The following is a 6,987-nucleotide window of genomic DNA, read 5'->3' on the forward strand; positions in this document are numbered from 1 at the left end:
GTTTATTCACTCACTCACTCATTCAGTCAGTCTTTCACTCACTCATTTTTCATTCACTCATTCATTCAGTCACTCATTCATTCACTCACTGTCTTCACCCAGTCATTCACTCACTCATTCTTCATTCATTCAATCACTCATTCTTCATTCATTCAGTCAGTCAGCCACTCGTTTATTCACTCTCTCCACTCACTCATTCATTCAGTCACTCATTCATTCACTCACTCTCTTCACCCAGTCATTCACTCACTCACTCATTCTTCATTCATTCATTCAGTCACTCATTCTTCATTCATTCAGTCAGCCAGTCAGTCAGTCAGCCACTCTTTTATTCACTCACTCTCTTCACTCACTCACTCATTCAGTCAGTCAGTCATTCACTCACTCAGTTTTCATTCACTCAGTCATTCACTCACTCATTCTTCATTCAGTCACTCAGTCATTCATCCATCCATTCATTCAATAGTATTGATGAGCGCTGACTGTGCAGAGCACTGTCCTAAGCGCTTGGAATATGTAATTCGGCAACAGATAGAGACAGTCCTGCCCATTAATGGTCTCACAGTCTAATTCAGTCAGTCAGTCACTCAGTCATTCATTCAGTCACTCAATCATTCATCCACTCACTCATTCTGCATTCATTCATTCAATCAGTCACTCATTTATTCAGTCACTCTCTTCACTCACTCATTCAGTCAGTCATCACTCACTCATTTTTCATTCACTCATTCATCCGGTCACATTCATTCAGTCACTCTCTTCACTCAGTCATTCACTCACACATCATTCACTCAGTCAGTTATTCACTCACTCATTCTTCATTCATTCAGACACTCATTCATTCACTCACTCTCTTCACTCAGCCAGTCATTCACTCACTCCTTCATTCATTCATTCAGACACTCATTCATTCACTCACTCTCTTCACTCGGTCAATCATTCACTCACTCATTCTTCATTCATTCAGACACTCATTCATTCACTCACTCTCTTCATGCATTCATTCAAAGTATTTATTGAGGGCTTACCATGTGCAGAGCACTGTACTAAGCGCTTGGAATGTACAAATCGGCAACAGATAGAGACAGTCCCTGCCCATTGACGGGCTCACAGTTCAGTCATTCATTCACTCACTCATTCTTCATTCATTCATTCTTCATTCATTCATTCACTCATTCACTCTCTTCACTCAGTCAGTCATTCACTCATTCTTCATTCATTCATCACTCATTCAGTCAGTCAGTCATTCACTCGATCGTATTCACTGAGCTCTTACTGTGTGCAGAGCACTGTACTAAGGACTTGGAAAGTACAATTCAGCAACTGATAGAGACAATCCCTACCCAACAAGGGGCTGGCAGTCTAGAAGGGGGAGACGGACAGCTAAACAAAACAAGAAGAGAGGCAGCTACAGAAATAAAGAGAATGGTAGATATGCACATATATACACAAGTGGTGGAGCAGGGAGGGGGGTGGAGTAAAGAATACTGTATCTGTGTATATGGAATAATGATCATAATAATAGTTATGGTATTTGGTAAGTGCTTATTAGCTAGCAGGCACTGTACTAAATGCTGGGGTGGATACAAGCTAATTGGGTTGGACACAGAAACATTATTATGAGAGTCCTCGTCTCTCATAATAATAATAATAGTGGTATCTGTTAAGCACTTACTCTGTGCCGGGCACTCTACTAAGCTGTGGGGTGGATACAAGCAAATTGAGTTGGACCCAATCCCTGTACCACATGGGGCTCACAGCCTCAATCCCTATTTTACAGGGGTTTGAGGCAACTGAGCCACAGAGAAGTGAAGTGATTTGCCCAAGGTCACACCAACAGACAAGTGGTAGGGCTGGAATTAGAACACATGACCTTCTGACTCCCAGGCCCAGGCTCTATCCACCACACCGTGTCTTTAAGAACTTATTTTGACTATTTGCAAATATTTTTATGTGGGTCTGCCCCATTACAGTGTAAGCTCCTGCTGAGCAGGCAAAGTGTAATTTGTTCTTTCGTACTTTCCAAGTGCTTAATATTGCAACAAGTGGCTGCTCAATAAATGCTATAGCTATTACTACTTCAGGATTATCCCTTAGTGGATAGGGTGTGGGTCTGAAAGTCAGAAGGACCTGGGTTCTAATTCCCGCTCTGCCATGTCTCTGTTGTGTGACCTTGGGCAAGTTACTTAACTTCTCTGGATCTTAGTTACCGCCTCTGTAGCTGCAATTTAATCAAGATTTCTGTTTTCTTCAAAAAATGTCTGAATTACGGTCTATTTTTTTCCTTCCATAAGCAAGTCAAGCAGAACATCCACCCTGTTGACAGTGAGTTCGGGTTATCCACTGAGAGATAAACAAAAAATATCTTTTGGCTGGGATGACTTCCTGTACTCAGGAAATCTGTCACCATCTGTTGTTTTGTCAAATGATATTCACAAGTCTTCCCCATACTACGGTGGATTCCCTGCCTGCTTCTAACGGTTCGGTAAAACGTCCCTTCTGCATCTTGCATCTTGAAAAGCAGTGTGGCCTAGTAAGAAAAGAACACAGGCCTGGGAGTCTAATCTCAGCTCGGCCACTTGTCTGCTGTGTGACTTTGGGCAAGTCACTCAACTTTTCTGTGCCTTGGTGACCTCAGCTGCAAAATGGGGATTCAGTGCCCGTTCTCCCTCTCACTGTGAGCCTCATATGGGATCTGACTATTTTTTATCTACCCCAGCACTTAGGACAATACTTGGCTCATAGTGAGCGCTTAACAGATACCACAATTACTATTATCCTGCTTTATTTCCCTCCAGCTGCTTGGTTGAGCATCCTACTGCTTTGAGCTGTCACTAAATCAGAGAGCATTATGGTGCCTTTTCGTAAACGTTAGCCTGGCTTTATTTCAAGCTGTATTTTGCAGGCCAGAATGGTGATCTGGGTTTGGACCCCAGGTTATCTGTTAAGGGGAATCATTTTGGAGCAAGTCATTTCCCTTCTTCCTGCCTCAATTTCCCCATTTGACAAATCTTGACTTCAACTCAAGAAATCTAGGCTTCCTGGACCCAGTCATGCTTGCCTGGGGGCATGTGACTTCAAAAACCCTATTCATCCTATTAGACTGACTGCCCGGTTTAGCTATTGTGAGGACAAGTTTGGAGTAAATCGTTCATTTGGTGGATGAGAGTGAGGCCATCAAAATTCCTTTGCATCCAGGCACATTTCACAACGAGGAAGTCGAAATGTACAATAGTTCCTGACGCCCGATGGAAAGAGCAAGGGCCTAGGTGTCAGAAGACCTGGGTTCTAATCCCAGCTCTTTCATTTGCCTACCAGGTAACCTGGGGCAATCCCCTTCAGGCTTGGGTAGACATAAGATAATCAATCAGGTTGGACACAATCCCTGCCCCACATAGGGTTCAAAGTCTTAATCCCCATTTTCCAGATGAAGTACCAGAGGCACAGAGAAGAGAAGCAACTGGCCCAAGGTCACCCAGCAGACAACTGGTGGAGCGGGGATTGGAACCCAGGTCAGTGTGATGGATACCTTCCTTTACATTCTAGACGGTAAACTCGCCCCTCTAGACAGTAAGCTCACTATGGACAGGGAACGTATCTTTCAACTCTGTTTTATTGTCCTCCTCTCCCAAGAGCTTAGTACAGTGCTCTGCACACAGTAAGCATTCAATAAATACCACTGATTTTACATTCATCCTCACGGTTATAGATGTGCCAATTTAGTAGTTTCCCCCCTATAACCCATCATGAACCTATCACCCGTTTATATATTTAAAATTCTTGAACCTTCTGACATCCTTTCCTTACTCCTCTAATATCCTCTCTAACAACTCAGGGTCTTCTTCCCCCTGGCTTTATTCAAACCTTTTTTGAACCTCCTTATGCTTCCCAGTCCCATCAATATGACATTTCTGTGCACTCTGGCTTTCTAAAATAGCACCGGGTCCAATGTAGCTCAGTTCTGACTTGCTAGGGTTAGGGTACATTTCTTAAGAGATTTTTAAATGAATACCTGAATCTTTTGGATACCACGCAATAACTCCATTTCTTCCTGGGCCTCTGAAAAGATGCTGGGAATCTGTCGCGGGAACTCAGTCTGGTTCCAAAATGCCAAGGAAGAGCTAGAGGCAGAACACAATTTATGGAATTAAGTGACACAGGATGGGGAAGCAGCATGGCCTAATGGATAGAGCACGGGCCTGGGAATCCGAAGGACCTGGGTTCTAATCCCAGCTCTGCCACTTGACTGCTGTGGGTTGATGGGCAAGTTACTTCACTTCTCTGGGTGTCAGATACCTCATCTGTAAAATGGGGTTGAACACTGTGAGCCCTTTGTGGGACACAACCTGATTATCTTGTATCTACCCCAGTGCATAATACCATGCTTGAAACAGAGTAAGCTCTTAACGAATGCCAGAAAAAAAAACTGCAAATACCAGTAAGAAATAGGACTTCCCATTTGCCCAGCTCTCTAAATACCTTTAGAAGCACAAAGGGAGGGTAATCACAGAGGAGAAATCAATCAATAGTACTTATTGAGCCAAGGGTTTGGGGATGGAAGAAAAAGGAAGAATAGTCAGTCTGTCAATTGTATTTATTGAGTGCTTACTGTGTGCAGAGAACTTTAAGCGCTGGGGAGAGGGCAAGTGAACAATATATAACAGACTCATTCCTTGCTCAGAAGGAGGTTACAGCCTAGAGGGGGACACAGACACTGCTGGAGCTCTGCTGGTCCTCTGCAAAATGGAAATTCTCCTGGCATCTTGGGGTCGTGGAGAGAGTGGGGATATTCTTTTGAGAATGCTTCTATAACTTGCTTTTTTAGATGCATATGCTATCACTTTAGCCCCCAAAGTACATGTTTTAGCCTCTTTTTGCAGCGCTGATTTGAACGCATCAATTGCAAATCAAGGACTGAAAATGACCTTTTCAGAATGGAAAAAAAAATCAAGAAGGAACAGAGATTTGCACCCTAAAGAAAAGTCAAAATAAAGTTGGGGCAGTAAAATCATGAACAGAGATTCACACGCTTAAGAAAAAGCAGTATAAAGTTTGGGCAGTAAAATCATGGTCAGAGATACACACCCTAAAGATGAGGCAAAAATAAAGTTTGGGTAGTAAAATCATGATGTTGCTATTATGGAAAGGGCATAGTTTTAGTATGAGAAGGATTACATGGACTTTAATTTATTAGACTAAGGGGAATTGAAGCCTGAGCTTTCAATGATTAAAAAAAAAAACCCAAAAAACTTCTGAGGGGAAAAAGAGATTGAATAATTGGATTTCACCTTTATTTTGTTTTTAATCTGTTAAATGTGTTGGAAAAAAAATTTAAGAGCTGGGACAAATTGCAATTTGGAAAAATAAATCGGGATACCTGAGCCACTAGTAGTTGGACATCTGTAAAGATTTTTCAGAGCTTGACTCTGTGAATGCCAAAGTTTAAGACAAAAACAACTTGTTTTTAGTTCCTTTTTTATTTGAAAAAAGCCCCCCCAAAACATGTGGGTCCAGGGTTTCTAGTGAAGTTATGGAGAAAACACTGCAGCAGCCTTTATCCATTCCAATACCCAGCCTGCAAAAAACAAATTAAAAGTTCAAAGAAATGGCATGACCTAGTAGAAAGCACACTGGCCTGGGAGTCAAATGTCCTGGGCTCTAATCCTGGCTCCGCCACTTGTCCGCTCTGTGACCCGAGAAGTCACTTAACTCCTCTGGGCCTCAGGTAGCTCATCTGTAAAATGGGGATTCATATCGGGAGCCCCGTGTGGGACATAGTCTGAGCCCAATCTCATTTGCTTGAATCTACCCCAGCACTTAGTACAGAGTCTGGCTCAGAGTAAGCACTTAAAAAATATCAATAACCTCTCCCCCCACAAACAGAAACAAAAACTTAACCTCTCGGTGCCTCAGTTACTTCATCTGTAAAATGGGGATTACACCCTACTCTCTCCTACTTAGATAATGAGCCCCAGGTGGGACAGGGACTGTGTCCAACCCAATTTGCTTGTATCCTCTGCAGTGCCTGGCACATAGCAAGTGCTTAATTATTAGTGTTATTATCATACAAGTTTATCAGAATGGACATAGTCCCTGTCCCACAGGAGGCTCACAGTCTCACTAAACAATAAGGCCGATAGAGCTGGGAGGATTTTGCAAGGAATAGTCGGCTATTCTTGGTTTCCCCTGAATTTAGAACAAGAAGGCCTTCGACTCTACAGAATGTCCTACGGTCAGATGCCAGAGAGTATTTCCACAGAGTTGCTGTCATTAAACACTGGACTGGGGTTCCACAGGACACTGTGGAATCTCTTTTTCTGGAAGTCTTTTAAAATGGGATGGATCGGTCCAAAGAGAAGATGGGGCCTGGCCTCAGAGACCTCTCATAGTCCCTTCCAGCCCTCAATTTATATTATAAATTCCTTCTGCCACAAATGAATCCCATTTCTCCACTGTCCTACGCGACTGGTGAGGAGACGGAGAACGGTTGGCTCCCCTCCCAGGGGCAATAATTTAATTCACTTGAAAATCCTCCTCCCTCTGCCTTAACTCATAACGATGACAGTAAAGAGGGTAGCGTAAACGTTGTCCTTGCTGAGGAGAACCCATTCTGCTCTGTCCAAAGACGCTAAATAGCCAGCTCCTGCCGTTCAATTAAAAGCAAAACCGGTACATTTGTGTTTCTGCTTTATTGCCCCTTTCCTTTCTCCCTTCAGAAAGAGGCATTTGGCATTTTGTGAAGAGAACAGAATGCTGTGTGTTTTCTTTGGGCTTGACTAAACCCTTTACGTCTCTTCAAATCTCCCCTTACGGTACTCTGTTTTACACAGAGGCTCAAAAGGCTTCCAGCTCACCAAATTCCCACCAAGCTCATCATGGGCAGGGGACATGTCTGCTAATTCTGTTGTATTGTACTCTCCCAGACGCTTAGTACAGTGCTCTGCACATAGTAAGTGCTCAATAAATACGATTGATTGTTCTAACCCC

The 6,987-nt window shown here is 43.0% G+C and overlaps 1 protein-coding gene across 1 annotated transcript in view; it reads left to right on the forward strand.

The window, feature by feature from the left end:
- The window catches only part of MYOCOS (myocilin opposite strand), a 54,813-nt gene extending 51,356 nt beyond the window's left edge, over positions 1-3,457 (forward strand). Inside the window, exon 5 of the transcript XR_005660907.1 lies at positions 3,428-3,457. The gene's annotated coding sequence lies outside the window, so the exon portion shown is untranslated. The remainder of the gene's footprint in view (positions 1-3,427) is intronic.
- The last annotated feature ends 3,530 nt before the right edge of the window (positions 3,458-6,987 follow it).

Source organism: Ornithorhynchus anatinus, chromosome 16 (assembly GCF_004115215.2).
Source record: "Ornithorhynchus anatinus isolate Pmale09 chromosome 16, mOrnAna1.pri.v4, whole genome shotgun sequence".
Lineage (NCBI taxonomy): Eukaryota > Metazoa > Chordata > Mammalia > Monotremata > Ornithorhynchidae > Ornithorhynchus > Ornithorhynchus anatinus.